The sequence below is a fragment of the Haliotis cracherodii genome, unplaced genomic scaffold, assembly GCF_022045235.1.
Source record: "Haliotis cracherodii isolate W230 unplaced genomic scaffold, xgHalCrac1.p SCAF_2, whole genome shotgun sequence".
Taxonomy (NCBI): domain Eukaryota; kingdom Metazoa; phylum Mollusca; class Gastropoda; order Lepetellida; family Haliotidae; genus Haliotis; species Haliotis cracherodii.
The window spans coordinates 67,813,505-67,830,248 of record NW_027266275.1 but is presented as its reverse complement, the minus strand read 5'-3'; the positions used below and the strand labels follow the sequence as shown (position 1 = coordinate 67,830,248).

At 38.4% G+C, this 16,744-nt stretch overlaps 1 pseudogene; it reads right to left on the bottom strand.

The window, feature by feature from the left end:
* Positions 1-12,850: 12,850 nt before the first annotated feature.
* LOC139467745 (uncharacterized) lies at positions 12,851-16,234 on the bottom strand (annotated as a pseudogene).
* Between the last annotated feature and the right edge of the window lie 510 nt (positions 16,235-16,744).

The following is a 16,744-nucleotide window of genomic DNA, read 5'->3' as shown; positions in this document are numbered from 1 at the left end:
GAAACGTCAGCGGTCACCTAATTCCCACGAACGAGACATTAATAAATTGTTACCATGAGATGAATTATTTTCACAAAATCTTAACTGAAACATCTCATATGTTCAAATGATTAAAGTGTATTGACGCTATACCAGACAATATATCTATCTGCTCTCCAGAATAGCATGGTAGCTTTGCCATGAGGGTTCTGTCAATGGAGCCAAAAGGACCACGTCTGGTGAAATAGAAGCGACAAAACCCTTTCATAAGAAATCGATTGTACGATTACGACTATACCATGAACATGTGCCCATGATACACTGTTAAATGGTGCTGATACCAGGTGTTCGCGAAATGATGGCATCCGTCACAAACACATGCAAAGGCAAGTCAATTGTTCACATGAAAAAATACGGGAACATATGGTACAAGTCAAAATAGAAAATTGCATCTGACATTATTGTCACTGATGCAAATATCTGGTGCAAAGGGGCTACATGTAGATGTGACCATCTGAAACAACGTCTAGAGAAGAATTATTCAAAATCTATGAAATAGTCTGTCCATCTTTCCCACAAGAAGTTGTATGTCGATATATATATATATATATATATATATATATATATATGTGTGTGTGTGTGTGTGTGTGTGTGTGTGTGTGTGTGTGTGTGTGTGTGTGTGTGTGTTAGCTTTAACGGAATTTCCTATCTCAAAATTAGAAGAAAAAATATTTGTCGAGTTACCGATATGTACATGTGTTCTATCATTAGTACGTCATCACGAACGAGACGTTTCCCCTATTCCATCAGGTTTTGCATTCACATCAAAATCTATGTTTAAATTCTGCTGTTTGTATTCATGATTTTCCTTGCCAGACAGTGGCAATATAGGTTTTTCAATTGGTCAGTTGACGGCTTCCACGGGTAGCAGTCTTGATGAGATGATCATGACTTTACTGGAGCTTTGTCTAGGAAGAGGTTGTTAATAGGAAGGCTGTATTCATCCACATCCACATCCACCATATGCCGTGACCGGTGAGACAATCCAGCTTACGCAGTCAGACAACGTCTTTTATCACTCTTTTCTTCAAACATATTGCGACATATCACGCAATTACCATACAGAAATATTCAGGCCTCAAGATAATAAATGATTCTGAAAGTGTAGCATTCCCGAATAGATGAACTAATTCATCACTACCTCTGTATTCTGTGTTTTGACAAAGTTTTACAGAAACAAAAGTTGTGTTCTTTTGTTCAGTGTTCAAACACTGTCAACGGTGTTTTGGACACTGTCATCTACAAACGTTGCCTGCTGGCTCGTTCGCATCGTGATTATGAACCTAAAGGTTGTTCTAGTCGTTATGTCTTCAAAAGTGGAAGTACCGTGGAATAATGTGCAGACTCGCTTAAGAACTGTTTGAGTTATTGGTTCCAAGGGCATACTAAGCCTTTACGTCATATTACATATGCCAGTCTGTGCAATATTGTTCTTTTGAGTTCATTTCAGAAATAAGATTTATTATCATTTCCATGCACGCATATTTCTGTACTACTCTTTTAGTGAATTAAGTAGACATAGAACATGCTACAGAAAGGAAACGAATAAATATAAATCGTTTTAGCACGGGTCTAAAATGTAATCATGCTTTATCTGTAATGAAGGACAATACATTCCGATAAACGTGATTTGAGCTATTTCCATGAGCTATATTGCTGCAGGAGAGTGCAACATTAAATTCATTTACATGGTGTTTAGATAATGTAGTAGTTTGTACAGACTGAATTGCATCTACTCGAGACTAACCCTCGGGGTAACAAAAGTAAGTCTGAGACCATCAAATATTCATTTATTAATATCCTCTCCCGGGGCGAAAACGACTTCATGTAAGCCATCAGACATTGCCTCAGGTCTACCGGTCCTTTCGTTGATTTAGCCTCAAGTATCGTCTTCCAACGTGACTGTATAGCGTAGGACGTACACCAACTTGTGCGACATATGCGGAGAAACCAGATTTACCCAAGTAGAATCAATACTATCACAACCACAAATAGTACATGTATACGTCTAGTGTTTTCCTTAATAAAGTTCCATTGCTGTCATGAGAACAGTTAAACTTGTGCATGTTATTCCGTTTAACAACCATATGTCCTCTGTGGATAATGAACGCCTCGATATAACAGGAATACTGTTAAAAGCGGCGTTAAACCCAACTCACTCCCCCACTGTGGATAATGCATGATTCAAGTTTATGTCAACTTGGTGACAACATTATTATTTACACATTTGAAGGCAGATATTTGCATCTTTATCAGTACTTCATCATCACTTGATTAATCAAGGAGTCACTTCTTGCTCTGAAATGCAAAGTACCAATAAGGCATTGCCACCTATACACAATGTGTATCATTACCTTACACAACTTAAATTATAGTTAAACCATTCGCTCTTCACGCCGACTTCAGCGTATATTTATGTACATCACTTATAGGCATAAGGATGATGTTTTGTGAGTTGCAACTAATGTGGTGGGTTGACCAGTGGTAAAAGCGTTCTCTCGTCTGTACAGATGTGGATTTTCCAGATATGTACATCATGTTGAGGTTATTTTGGTATGCCCTGCCGTAACATTGCAAGCAAAACTACATATTTACAAACTCACATTACACAAAGTGTCATATACATTGTATTCTTTCCTAAGTACCTTAGTTTTTAGTGAATGAGTGAATTGGGCTTAACGCCGCTTTAAACAGTATTCCAGTTGTATCACGGCGTGTCTACTTGATGTGGGAGGAAAGTATGAACTGATGCAAGTCTTAGGCGTTTACCGCGTTGATGAAACCCACCAGCACCGGAATGGTGCTGTCAAGCCTACACATTGCAGGTATTCGACCTCCCGAACAAAGGTTCCTTGCACGCACACAAGAGACGCAACTCTGCATAGCGAATTGCTGCTCCTACGATGACTGAGCCACACGTACCCGTCATTACTTGTAATACCTGAAGTACCAAATTATCCTATATGCGAAACTATTAATACATATACAAACTAATTATTTAACGGTCATCTTCATGGTAAATGTTAAGCGCCACGTAGTTATTGAAATCTTGGACATAATTGGGTTCAACTCCTTAGGCACTGACAACAGTAAAACGGTAAACAGATAAACGTAATTTAGCTGCAAGACTTAAGAAAGAGAACAGATGCAATAAATGTGTAGTCAAAATGTGACTATGAGAGAGGGAGCGAAAGACTATCATTATAGTACAGGATACCGATCGACGCTTATTGTTATAACAAACAGACGATTTTGCATGTACTTCCGCAAAGGAAACGTCCCCATGGGTAGATATATGAGAAACCCCATTTGTCCAAACACTGTAAACATACTTTGAGACATATTATAAAGATAAAACTTGGTAAAACTGATCATTGAGGTTGAAATTAACGTGTCAAATGTTCTGAAAGTGAAACACAACACTAGTTTCTGAGAAAATTGCATCGAAAGTCAGTATCTCGTGTGTCGGCCATGTGCATTCATGACTGCCGTGCAACGTCGATATATGGAATGGATGAGGCGATTGATGAAGGCCATAGGCACTTGAGTCCACACTCTGAGGAACGCCTGACGCAGTTCAGCTGCAGTTGTCGGTCTTGGTCGGACGTCATTCAGCCGTCTTCGAATCTCGTCCCACAGGTGCTCAATGGGATTTAAATCGGAACAGAGGGCAGGCCACTGCATGGTCCTGATGCCATTCTGCCGGAGAAAGTCTCTTGTTGCTCTCGCAGTGTGGGCACGTGCGTTGTCATGCTGAAACCCGTGGTTGCGGCGACGTGCCAAATGAGGTATGGCGTGTGGTCTCAAGACTTGATCAATGTACCGAGCTGTGAGACCATGGTTACTATTGCCGTTGCCGTGACGTGTTTGGGCGATCGGTTTTATTGTCATCTGCTTTGTGTTTTTATCATCAAATTTCATTTTTCCGGACATGGTAATGTTAAACTTTAGAAACTTTGACAAAAATTTCCCAAATATTTAAATGACAACTTTTTGTGCAATGTTACGTGGGGTGACGTTTCTTTTGCGGTTCAGTATAGTTCAGGATACCGATCGACGCGCATTGTAATACAATACAGACGATTTTACATGTACACATCATCATGAAGTTACTCAGTGAAAGTTACTTCGAACAAGTGTCGAATTCTGCCAATATTGCACCATTCACATTTCATGTCTTGTCGCATGGTCTAGACGTCTTAACAACGACTCATAATAAGAAGCCCCATGTATGAATTGAGATTGACGCTCTTCATTGGAGTCGGTGTTTTAGAGTACCACACTCTTCTGGTCGTTCCTGAACTGGAAATAATTTTCTTTCACGCTTTCACACAACAAATCATCTTCAACGAGTCTGTTGGCTTAAATAGTTTGTATGGACTAATGCATTTACACCACTTGCAGAATATTAAATCAGTATTCGGCTAATGTCGTGTTTCATCTACTACATGTATGTTCATCAGTCCATCATTTTTGTCTGGGAACACTGGTATACATAGACTTTAGTAAATACATGAAGAGAACCGGTAATGTAAGATACATCTATGGTCCCTAGGACTAGGTGTGCGTTCCATTTCATTCCCTCTTTGAATAAACTAAATGCTAAACTGTTCGCACAACATTATTTCATTACTAAACTAAACACAGATGAGTTTATAGGTGCATATACTAACATAATCATTACGTAATGAACTGTTTATGTGGTATGACATGCAGTTACGAAATAGCTGATTGCTATCTTTTGTAGTTACAACTCATTTTATGTATAAACTAACAAAAGCATGTACAGCCTTATGCATAGACACATGCATTAAAGACACAATACACATAAAGATTTCTTAAGATGGTATGACAAGATGGCTTTTTGCGTGTGTTTTTGAAGGGTGCCACCGGCGGGGTACCATACGCTCACTGTTTCGCTTACACCTAGAATTATCACTATTTGATAGCGATTCTAGAAGAGGCGGAAACGTACAACGGACTCTGCTTTTAGCAGAGATTTCTTTTGATTTGGGAAAAGGTTGTCCCGCCTCTAAACAAATGACTCGAACCGCTGCTCGTTGCTTATTTGAAACACGTTTTTAAGAAATTCAACATAAACTAAATTCAAATGTTGGATTTTCGATATTGCAGCGTAGAAATAAAAACACTGCATTCCACCATAGATTTCTAGCCAGTCTTAAACATGATTAACATAATTGGAGCTATGACTACTTTTCCAAGAGATGAATCTCATATACCACAGATATACTTTCACACAGGCGTCCACTTAAAGGAATTGTGAGATAAATTACAAGTGAAAAACATGAAATAAGTTCCGCTGTGTTATAGAGTCAGGATCTAGGATAGAAAAAGTTTCAAACTTACGTTAATTGAGCTGGAGAACACCTTTTGCTATCAAATATTCATTGGTAAAAATACTTCCCGAATAGGCTGTGCAATGTGTAACATTTTTTAGGAATGACCTCAGGGTCGACTTCCAATTCGCATAACCAAGGCGACGATGCTTGTTATCTGGCTCGTTGGTTCTGGTAATCACATATATGTGATAATATGCGTGCTGCCATGTTGAAATCTACTTCATGCCTGCGTAATATAATGTTTTTTGCAAGATTACAATTTGTTGAATAATTCTGGAGAATTTGCACATTCATAGATAGACATCTGGCTCCAGATCACATGTTCGTGCTGATCCAGAGTGTAAGTGAAAGCAGTTTCGTTTTGTGTTTGGCTTTTGATAAATCCATACCAAGAGCTTTCGTGTATCACTTTTTCCCCAAATATGAGAAAACAATAACTCTCTCATAAGTCAAATGCAATTTACAATTTATAACATTGCAATTTCCTATGTGACATTAAGTTATATTTGTAAAATGTGAAATGCGTGGGAAAAGCAACTTAAATCTGTCAGATGAAATTGATGTTGGCTCTCGTCAGCTTCATAGGTAAGTAACAAAAGTAGTTCATTGGGATCAAATTATTCTTATATACTGACAAATGCAGCCGACAAGAAAATCATCAAGGATTAACTGCACATTAATCAATTTGACCAGATATCTCCTCTCACACGATATGCCACAAGTGACAGACAAAACAAGACATCCCTAAGGTCTACCACGTGAGATTTATTCCGACAGAAAGTGCGCGACCTTTGAATAATGGCGCTAAACGACTGTGGCAAATAGGGACAATTACAGCCTCAGCCTGTTTATTGTGAGAGTAGCAATATCAGATACATAGGAACCCTTAAAAACAAGGAGCATACATGTATTATAGTGAGGTATATCAGATTACAATTACAATCTCCGTAAACAGCTGAATCACTTCAATAACTTCTGTGTACGTCTGGAAATAGAGCGTGTTTTCCTGTGGTATATCACAAATATCCGAGGTAAGTAGCAGAACTCTATGACTTATAATATCATTTGTCGGATCGTTTTATGTATTATTTGGCCTTTACATACGAGCCTTTGATCAAATCGCCATTGTTTTTCCCTGGCTAACCTTTCGCATTTGCTTGGCTCAATTACTCCAATGAGACACAAAATGACGAACGATGACTACTGTCCATCATTTAAGATTAGCTTTGCCTTTCAAGCCAAACATATCTATTTTGTCCAACAATGAAAGCGGAGACAATACAGTTCTTTTACTGACCAGTCTCCACTTAAAACTTGCGTATGCTTGTATTTATCAAATTTATTAATTCCACTTTTTTAACACTTGTCCTTCTAATATGACAGTCATAGGAATATGAATAACAGAATGAGCTGCTGGAATATTGCTCGACATAAGGGGAAAGTTGACTCTTGTTTTGTGGATAGTTTTGTGTCGCTCTTCATAGATCTAAATATGAACGAGGCGGTTCCACGGGTCTCTTTTTTTCTCGTTCCGGTTGGTACATGAATGGAAGCGAAATGGTTCCTTGACCATTATTGAACAATATCAGATCATCGATATACCTGAAGCTAAAGTTAAACATCTTGGACAAAATCTCTTGTTTTGATTTTGCCAACCCGAGCAGAAATTCCGATTCATGTACACGAAGAAAAAGATCAGCAAGGAGGAGATTGAACAACTGGTACCCATGGGAATGCCTGCTTCTCGCCTGAATGTCTCCTCCCCAGATTTCATGTGGATGTTATCAATGCTTTTTGGGTTTATTCAGTAAACTTCATATGTTTTTGTTTTTTTAAAGTCTTTAGTATATTTATCGTCACCTCGAGCTTGGTTAGTACTAAATGCCAAATGGATCAAGGAATTAAGTTTCTTCTTAAGTGGCGTGTAGGATAGCGGTGTTGTAACATTAAAGTTGTAAAATCAAATGTTTTTACATAATTAAACATGGTTCGTTCCTGAGATTGCCTTATCTTAATTGATGCTACAACTTACCACCAGAGTCTCAGTTTGTGCATCATTGTAGTTTCTTTGTTGAAAGTCATAGTTATAGTTTCGGGTGCCGTTGTACAAAACAACATTAGCACTCTATATTTCACTATGGAATGAAGTCCATTGCTCAATTGCTTTGGAAATGGTACTAAGAAGAAACACACACACACACACATACACACACACACACACACACACGCACACGCACACATTCACACACACAAACACACACACACAACCTTACCGTCTTTTTTAAAAGACGTTCCCCTGTATTGATAGCCTTTCCCATCAAGTTCTTCTTTCGATCCCATCATACTTCAAATGATGAACGAGCGTGTCTGACAAAATTTGGGTACCTTACCCATTCTTCATTCCATTGAAAAGAGGTGAACTCCTTGTTACAACAAGAGGAGGTCTGGTTGCGGAAATGGATCGCTCTGTCACCTCAGATTAATAATGTTAAGAGCCAAGCAACCTGTTTATTGTGACAGAGGAGCTTTTAGCATTATCGTATAAATTAATAAAACCTTTAACAAAGTGTTTTATAAGACAGTGTGTCGCCAAATTGAGGAAGTTGAAAACAAATCTGTTAGATATCTTTGACAAAAAGTAGCTTGATCTCTCGATTTTACAGAGCTTTTTCTTTGTTTCAGGTTCTGGCAGAAGTGATAGGTTCGACTTTCATCATAATTAAATCAACAGTACTTCGGTTTATAATTACTTTGTAAAACGTGATGTATGTCTGGTTGACCACAACAAACAACCCTTCAGAAATGTTAATACTTATGCGTCATGTTGGAACGCCTTCACCCAAGCATTTACGTAATGTGTAATTTCTTTAACCCAAAATGGCCGTGCTCGTGGATTTCACCGAAGTGGTAGACGACCGAGACCATGTAGGGCTTTCTTCCCGCATGATATAACTCCATGACTCGCCATGATATAACTCGAATACTGTTGAAAGCAGCGTTAGATGAAATCTCACTTACTCCATGACACAGAGGATATTGGCACCGGGCTTTGTTATTGACATGGATATGCTTATACACACTATGTTCATTCACTCCATGAAACTTCATGTAAACACCTGGGGTGGTCGGGTAGCCTAGTGGTTCAGGCGTTCGCTTGTCACGCCGAAGACCCGGGTTCGATTCCCGACATGGGTACATTGTGGGTACATTGTAGATTTCTGGTGTCCCCCGCCGTGATATTGATGGAATATTGCTAAAAGCGGCGTAAAATCATACTCACTCACTCACTCATGTGAACACTTAACAAACAGCAACCGACCAGCAACTCCTAACAATAACCTAGCTGCATTCACAAAGGCACAACACATATATAGTTACAAGAGACACGGAACACGTTACGTTTCACACATGCACCACGTCTAAGGCGCCACGACTCGCTGTGCACGCAAGAAACCTATGATTGTGGGTTCGAATCTCGGTTCGCACTAGTTATGTTTCTAGGTTTGTCAGCACCATACCCGTGCTCGTGGATTTCACCGAAGTGGTACACGTCTGACACCTGCATCACTTCGGGCTTTCCTCCCACATTAAGCTGACACGCCGTGATATAACTGGAATAATGTTAAAAGCGGCGTTAAACCCAACTCACTCACACTCACTCACTTAAACCCAACTCACTCACTCACGCACACGGGCACAACACATACATATTTATAAGAGACACGAAACACGTTGCGTTTCACACAGATTCAACTCATATATATTCACAAGAAACAGGGAACACGTTACGTTTCACACAGATTCAACTCATATGTATTCACAAGAGACAGGGAACACGTTACGTTTCACACAGATTCAACACGTAGATATTTACAAGAGACACATTAACAACAAACACTTCAGTGAAGACTTCGAACGTTTTCTCATACAAGGAAACAGGAAAGGAATTGGTAAATTAATCCTCACAAGTTTCCCTTCATTGTGATATAAATATCTTTTTAAAATCAACTAAGGGTCAGAAACTGTTTTAAACATACAGTTTTGGAATAAATGTATTTTATATTGCCCCCAAAAGAGTCCTTTTAATTCACGCAATAATGGTATTGAAATAGAACTGTGATGAAAGAGAAAAGCACCAATGGTCTGTATAAAGCATCTTTCTTTGACTGAATGCACTTTAATTTAATACGAGAATTTTCTCCAAGCACGCAACACATTTTACATGATGCGACCTGGAGGAAACAGCCTCATATGGTAATATGCTGAAATCTCCTTCATGCAAATATGTGATCAGTGCACACCAAATCAAAGAATGCATCTACTCTACATAACCAATGAGCATGGCGTGCAAATCAAACCTGACTTTCATTTCATGTACATCAACATCGTTTAGATACATGTTTTGAATAAACCCAGGGGATTCCGACAGTGCCATACTCCCGTTGGCGAGGTCTCACTTCAGCTGAAAGTGAACTTAATGTCACTTTCTCATCCAGCTGTTGCCACAGCCTCCTCTGAAACAGCGAGCTTTCTGAAACGATAGGGTTTAATGTTGTATGGATAGTCCAACCATTGTGTCATTTCGTATTTATATAAATTAACTATATTGGAAATGTAATGTGGCTAACAGTATTTCCCACACGACTTTCCAAGTGATGACGGCAGCGCAAAACCCCTAAACGATCGGCACACTGATAAATGATAGCCAACATAAACATCGACTGCAACAGAAATGTAGATTGAACCGCATGTGTCAATAATTGAATTGTATTTATACTATGCCAGGAACAGTTTATCTATGTTCTCTTTAGAGCAACTGGGGAACGTACCATAACCGAAACTAAAATAACCATGATGGTTGCGTCAATAAAACTAAAAGGATCAGGTCTGATACAAGCAAATATCACTTAATACTAATATACTGATTCAGCGAAGCCGACAGCTGAGATACACTCTCCAGTGCGGAAAAGGACACATGTTATATTCTTCAAAAACTTTTACAAAGCCAAGGAATTAGCATATGATTCATTTCCTATCCCCTAATTCTGTCTTTGAAAGCATGCACATATAAACCTATTGATTTGATATTCGGTATTCACAAACCGACAAAACCAGTAAGTATCCATCCACATTGTGAGTTGGACAAGTTATCGACTGCAGGACCCCAAATGCACGCTGTTGTTGTCGATTTTCTCTTCAAAACTGGGTACAATTTCAATACGAAATCACGTAAAGAACCTATGCACTGATGCATAGACGAAGTTCAAATGTTGAGAACTGCTTCATATTATCCTTCAGACATTACCTAAGGGCTACGTAACTGTATGTATAGCTTAAGACATATACTTGATACATGCGAAAAATATATTTTTGTCACAAGAGCATGAGAAGTATTACTGCATAAAGACCAAAGATACGAGGCGATTTCCAAATTGAAAAACAGATGTTAACCCGGAACATCAATATCGTTTATATACATGTTTTGAGTAAACCACGGGGATTCAGATAGCACCATACTCCCGTTGGCGAGGACTCACTTCAGCTGAAAGTAAACAATAAATTATATTGAAATGTAGGTTTTGGTTGTAAAATAAAGACAACACAATGGGTCAAATAAGTTGCAGCAGCAATAGGTTACAAGTCTTAAGATTAATGTTCAGTATATTTTTACTGTAAATGACTTGCAACAGGCCTGTCTCAATTCTTGAATTCAGATTAGTGTTGGTGTTGGTCGCTGTAATGAATTTGCTTTTTTCCAAATAGTTGTCAAAGCTGGACGTAGAAAGTAACTTATAAACAAAGAATGGGGGGCGGAGTTGTGGATTTATCGGGAAAACATATTGCCATCTTTTCGAGTTCCTTCGCGAAAATTGAAAAAGAAGGGATTTGTAATTAATTTTTAAAAAGCAAAACAGAAGCAACACAGACTTTATTGAAAATTACAAAATTATTATGCACAACAGTTACAATAGTTCAATTAAAGGTAAGTTCAAAAGAACTCAAATCAGGTTTGTTATATTTGAAAGTCATCAAAGAACCATCTTCAGGCTCAGAATCCTGTTTTGTTAGCTTTCATACTTCAAAGTTAGTTTCTTTAACGTCTGTCAGTTTCACCTCACACTTTTAACCTCAGTCTGTTCCTTTTGCTGCTTGAAGGGTGGCTACAGTGTATCAGAAATGTATTTCTGAAGTACGTCAGACGTCCTCTTATGCGCACGCACAGCACTGCTTCTGTGACCAGTTCTCTCCATGATTAGTTGCTCATCAACTTTCTCGTTTAGTAGTTGCCAAAGTAACCCGAAAGAATATTAGCAATTAAGTTATAGACTGATATAGATAAGAGACTTATGTGCGTGTGTCTGTAACATCACTTTCACAACTAATACTTGATGAACTATACTTTATTTGATCTATCTATATAAAACCTGCGAGCTACAATGTCCGGGAAACTGCGGAAATGAGGTATAATACCTCAATTGAGTCCGCACAAAACGTGCAGAGCTTTTGGTACAGCATGATCGGCAATGCAGAGTACGACTCAGACAATGATTTATATTGGCGGAAAATATTCAGTGATCATTGATGACAGGTGCACGGTACCGTAGTATTACCGGTACCGTGACGTCAGGCCAATGGACGTCTCACATCACGTCACAGAAGCACAATGCACGCCCAGACGTCGCAAGTGTAGTCACATACTTCATTGGACAATATCTCCAAACTCCATTAGGCTTAGGCTCCAAACTCCTTCCTCAACCATCTTGTGTGGTCAGTGAGGCGCCGTTGTCACGCTTGTGTCGCTTCTAATGGTGAACATACCCGAAACTTGTTCTGTTGCAAAAATCGTTCTTTGTTTGAGTCTATTTATGATTTCCCATGATGCACAGGAACTTCTTTCAGCTGGCATATCCTTTCTATTACTTGCGAGTGAACGTTGCGTTTCTGGATACTATTCCAAGGGATCATGAACATGTATGACTGACATTAACAACTATTGGAGGACCATCAAACTATTAGCTAGAGGGTGAACATTAGTTGGAAACTATTGGAGTGCTTCTTTACTATATATTGACTATATTGACTATGGTGAATGCAAATGAAACGGTTGCTACTAACATTCATCTGACTTTCTCCTACTTAAAATAAAGTTTGATCAAGTTAATGCCTCAAACTAATCCTCCAGTGCTATTCACTATACTATGCCAAACTATGGGAGGGTGATCGCTCTTTTGTCAAGTTTATAGCTAGCAAAGGTTTTCAATATTAAATGTCGTCAGCAAGCTCAGGTCTAAGACTTACCTGATATGAATACATCAATATCGAATTCCGTGATAGCATATCCCTTTCAACCAGAAACATGTTGCCAAATTATTTTTTTACGCTCAGGCCAGGATCCTCGGCATATGAGGTACAAATTTGCAAACAGTATATACTTAAGATGGCGGGGTGGTTTACAACGAAGGCCTTAAAGTTTTCATAATGACATTACAGATTGTACAGTTTTTTAATGACATTTATTTTTTTTACAATTAAAAAGTTCTTTAAATTTACACATATTTGGGTTTTAAACATATGAAATTGGAACATATATTTTCCGTTGTTGTTTATAAAAAAGGACAAAGAAAAAATATAATGAAATTCATCACCAACATCGCCCATGTCGCAGAGTTTACACGTTCGTTCATTGACAGGGATTTTGTGCCGCCTACCTAATTCAATAGGTAAATGGTGTCATGAGGTTCTAAACAAAAGGAATTTTACAGCCAAAGAGAAAGGGATAACTAATAAATACTTTTCAAGGACGAGTTCAGTTTTAGATATGCGATATGAGATACCTTTAGGTTGGTTGGTTTGTTGTTTAACGCCGCACTCAGCAATATTCCAGCTATGTGACGGCGGTCTGTAAATAATCGAGTCTGGACCAGACAATCCAGTGATTAATACCATGAGCATCGATCCACGCAATTGGGATCAATGACATGCAGCGAGCCTGACCACCCGATCCCGTTAGTCGCCTTTTACGACAAGCATAGTCACCTTTCACGGCAAGCATGGGTTGCTGAAGACCTATTCTTCCCCGGAATCTTCACAGGTCAGATACGTTTAGGAGAATATGTAATCTCTGCATTCCATGTTTGAGATATATGAGATAATCTTAACGAAAGGATAGATTTAAAGACATTAGGAGGAACTGCTCGTTGGCTTAACCAATAAAAACTATAGCCCGTTTTATTGAAAATACTTTCCAAACATGTATCCATTTTGGACAGCTATTGTTTGTACAGACTTCACTATTTAACATTGGATATAGAACTCTTGATAACTTTTGTTCTTTGCCAGATAATATAAGACCTTAGCCCAAAAACATACCATTCGACATTTGATAGAATTAATTAAAGGCACCCTTGCAAGTTCTCCATACAACATGTATAAAGGTGTACTTTTCTTAATGGGAAGTAATTTACGTAACAAATTAACGTGAACAGATTCAATTTATTTACAATTTTCATAATCCCCAGAACACAACATTTTCACTACAATATAATAGAATTAGTTTTACCATAGCATCGAAGATATATAATTAACATTTTATGGATAGATTAAATGTTCTACTTTTACGTAATACAAAGTAGATGGCCTTAGTGGCAGATTCCGAATTTGCTTTTATAGCAGTTATGAAAGAGTTTTTATTTGTAAAGTGAATTCCAAGATATTTATAATCATTGACATATTCGATTGGTGAGCCATTTAATAATATATGTTACTCTTGTCTCTTTTTGTACCACCAAAAACTATAATTTTTGTTTTACTAGTATTGATATGCAATCTCCATTTTGTGCAGTAAAGTGAAAAAATGTCAAACGTATTTTGTAAATTTTGATGATTTAAAGCTAACAAAACTGTATTATCTGCATTTAGTAATGCGAACAAAACAACGGAGAGATCTAACAGACCATTAAGTGACTGAAATTGAATAGAAACACTAGGACAGTTTTGAGAATGTAAAAACGGTTCCAGATCATTTAGAAACAATGAAAACAATATTGGGGACAAATTTTCTCCTTGACCGACACCAATAAGACAAGAGAAATGTTCTGAATATACACCGTATTACACACACATGATTTAATGCCTTCGTACATATTAACAATAATACGAATAAGTTTCCCATCAATACCTTGTGCTAATAATTGTTTTCCATAAACCTATACACCAAACATTGTCAAAAGCTTTTTGGAAATCAATGAAACCACAATTCATTTTTTTCTTTGTATTTTGTAGTAAATCATTAATTGCATACAGGGTAAAAATATGATCATTTGTGGAGCAGCTATGTCTAAAACCCGCTTGTGATTATGACAGAATGTTATTACTTTCAACGTAATCGTTTAATCTTTTATTAATAACTGAGGTAAACAATTTTCCAAGGCAACTTATAAGACATATGGGCCGAAGGTTTCCAGGGTTATCTGTACTTTCTTTACCTTTGCAGATCGGACGAATAATTCCGTTTAACCATTGTTCTGTAAATATCCCAGTAGAACATATAACATTAAGTAGTCTGGTATACAAGGGTAAGAATGTTGGCACCGAAGCTTTAATATATTCATTGATAATGTTATCCTGGCCACATGCCTTGTTATTCTTTAGTCGTTTGATGGCGCATTCTATTTCTTGTTCCCTTATGTCAGTGTTTAAAATAGCATTACAATTGTTGACATCAAAATTAATATTCAAATCAGTCGAATCATCAGGGAAAGAGTCCACATTATCTGGACTGGTTTGGGTGTTTGAAATAGTCAAATTGTTTATCGTTAGGAGACAAATTTGCGTCATTATCTTTCTGACGTAACATTTTCCAAAATGAGCGGGTGTCATTTATCCGTAAATTATAAATATTGTTTTACCTGGAATATTGCCGAGTGCGGTGTGAAACAATAAACAAACATTTCACAACTTGCGTTTGCTGAAAAGTTGTTTGATCAGAGTCTTATTGAGCCTTTCAAAACTTTTTATTGAATACAAATTTGACAAATCCAAAATGATGTCCGATGTAATTATTTATTTTGACGTGAGCGATATAGGTCCTGGTTTGTTCAGGTGAATACTCGCAATATATACAGCCTATGTGTTCATTCACAATGTGATACTTTGAGGACAACCACCAACTAGCAATCTTCTGACATGTTCATAAGCAAAAGAATATATCAGTTTGCACTCGAAGAGTTTGGTTTACGCCCGACAAATACAATCTTTTTCGAATCACAGAGCGTCAGTTTGATATAAAAAGAAAGCTCGACGTGAAGCAGTTCATGTTAGAAGTATGCTACTTTGGTGAAACCCACGAGCGCAGGTATGGTCCTGACATAACTTCAAAACATATTCTAGCAAATATTGGATTGAACATACAACCTTAGGTTTCCCGTATGCCTAATGCTACCATCACACCAAAGTAGTTCTATCCCGTTCTACCCCGTTCTAAACAAAATACTAGAACGGGCTGTGATCACGGTAGAACGCGTATTTTGGCATAAAATACGATGCTAGTTCGTTCATAAGCAGTCCTCAATACGTCTATCTCGTTCTTAGCCAGTCTGCAGTCCGTTTGTATCCAGTTCAGAGCGTGTAAAAGTGCCCGTTCACGTCCGTAGTCGTTCTGAACCCGTTCTTAACCAGTTCAACCTCATTCTACCTCGTTTACAATACGTCCAAGTTCTAACTAATTCTTAACCCGACTAACTCGTTCGCAGTACGTCCTCATCTCGTCCCAAGTGCGTGTGTATTCGCGTCCTGGCCCGACTCCTGTGGATACCGAGGGCGTTGTAGCCAGTCATCATTCAAGTTCAGGGCTCCGAGCTGTACACATCATGCCTCCAAAGAGAAGTCGACCCGGTCGGTGTGCACACGTACTGAAATTTATGTCCGACTGCACCACGTCGTAACACGTTCCTAGTAGGTTCGAAGTACGGCAATTCCGTTCGAATTCCGTTCCGTTCGTCATACGTCTTTTTCGTTTTGAGTACGTTGACGATCCGACTAATTGCAGAACGGGATGGACGGGATATAATTTTGAGCAGACTCAAAGGTTCTAGAGCACCCTCCCGGTCCGAGCACGTCCATGAAGTTCGTACAAACACTGTCAATAGCTACTACGTCCACTACGTTCATACACAGTTGGAGCGCGTTCGACAACATTTTTACGAACGTATTGAGAACTAGTCTGGTGCGATGGGGGTATAAGGGAAGCACTTGTGAACGACTGGGCCATCTATACCACCACATACATGTATGTTTGCAGGGGACACGGGATACATCTTTCCTTTTCTCGGAGCAACAACAAACCT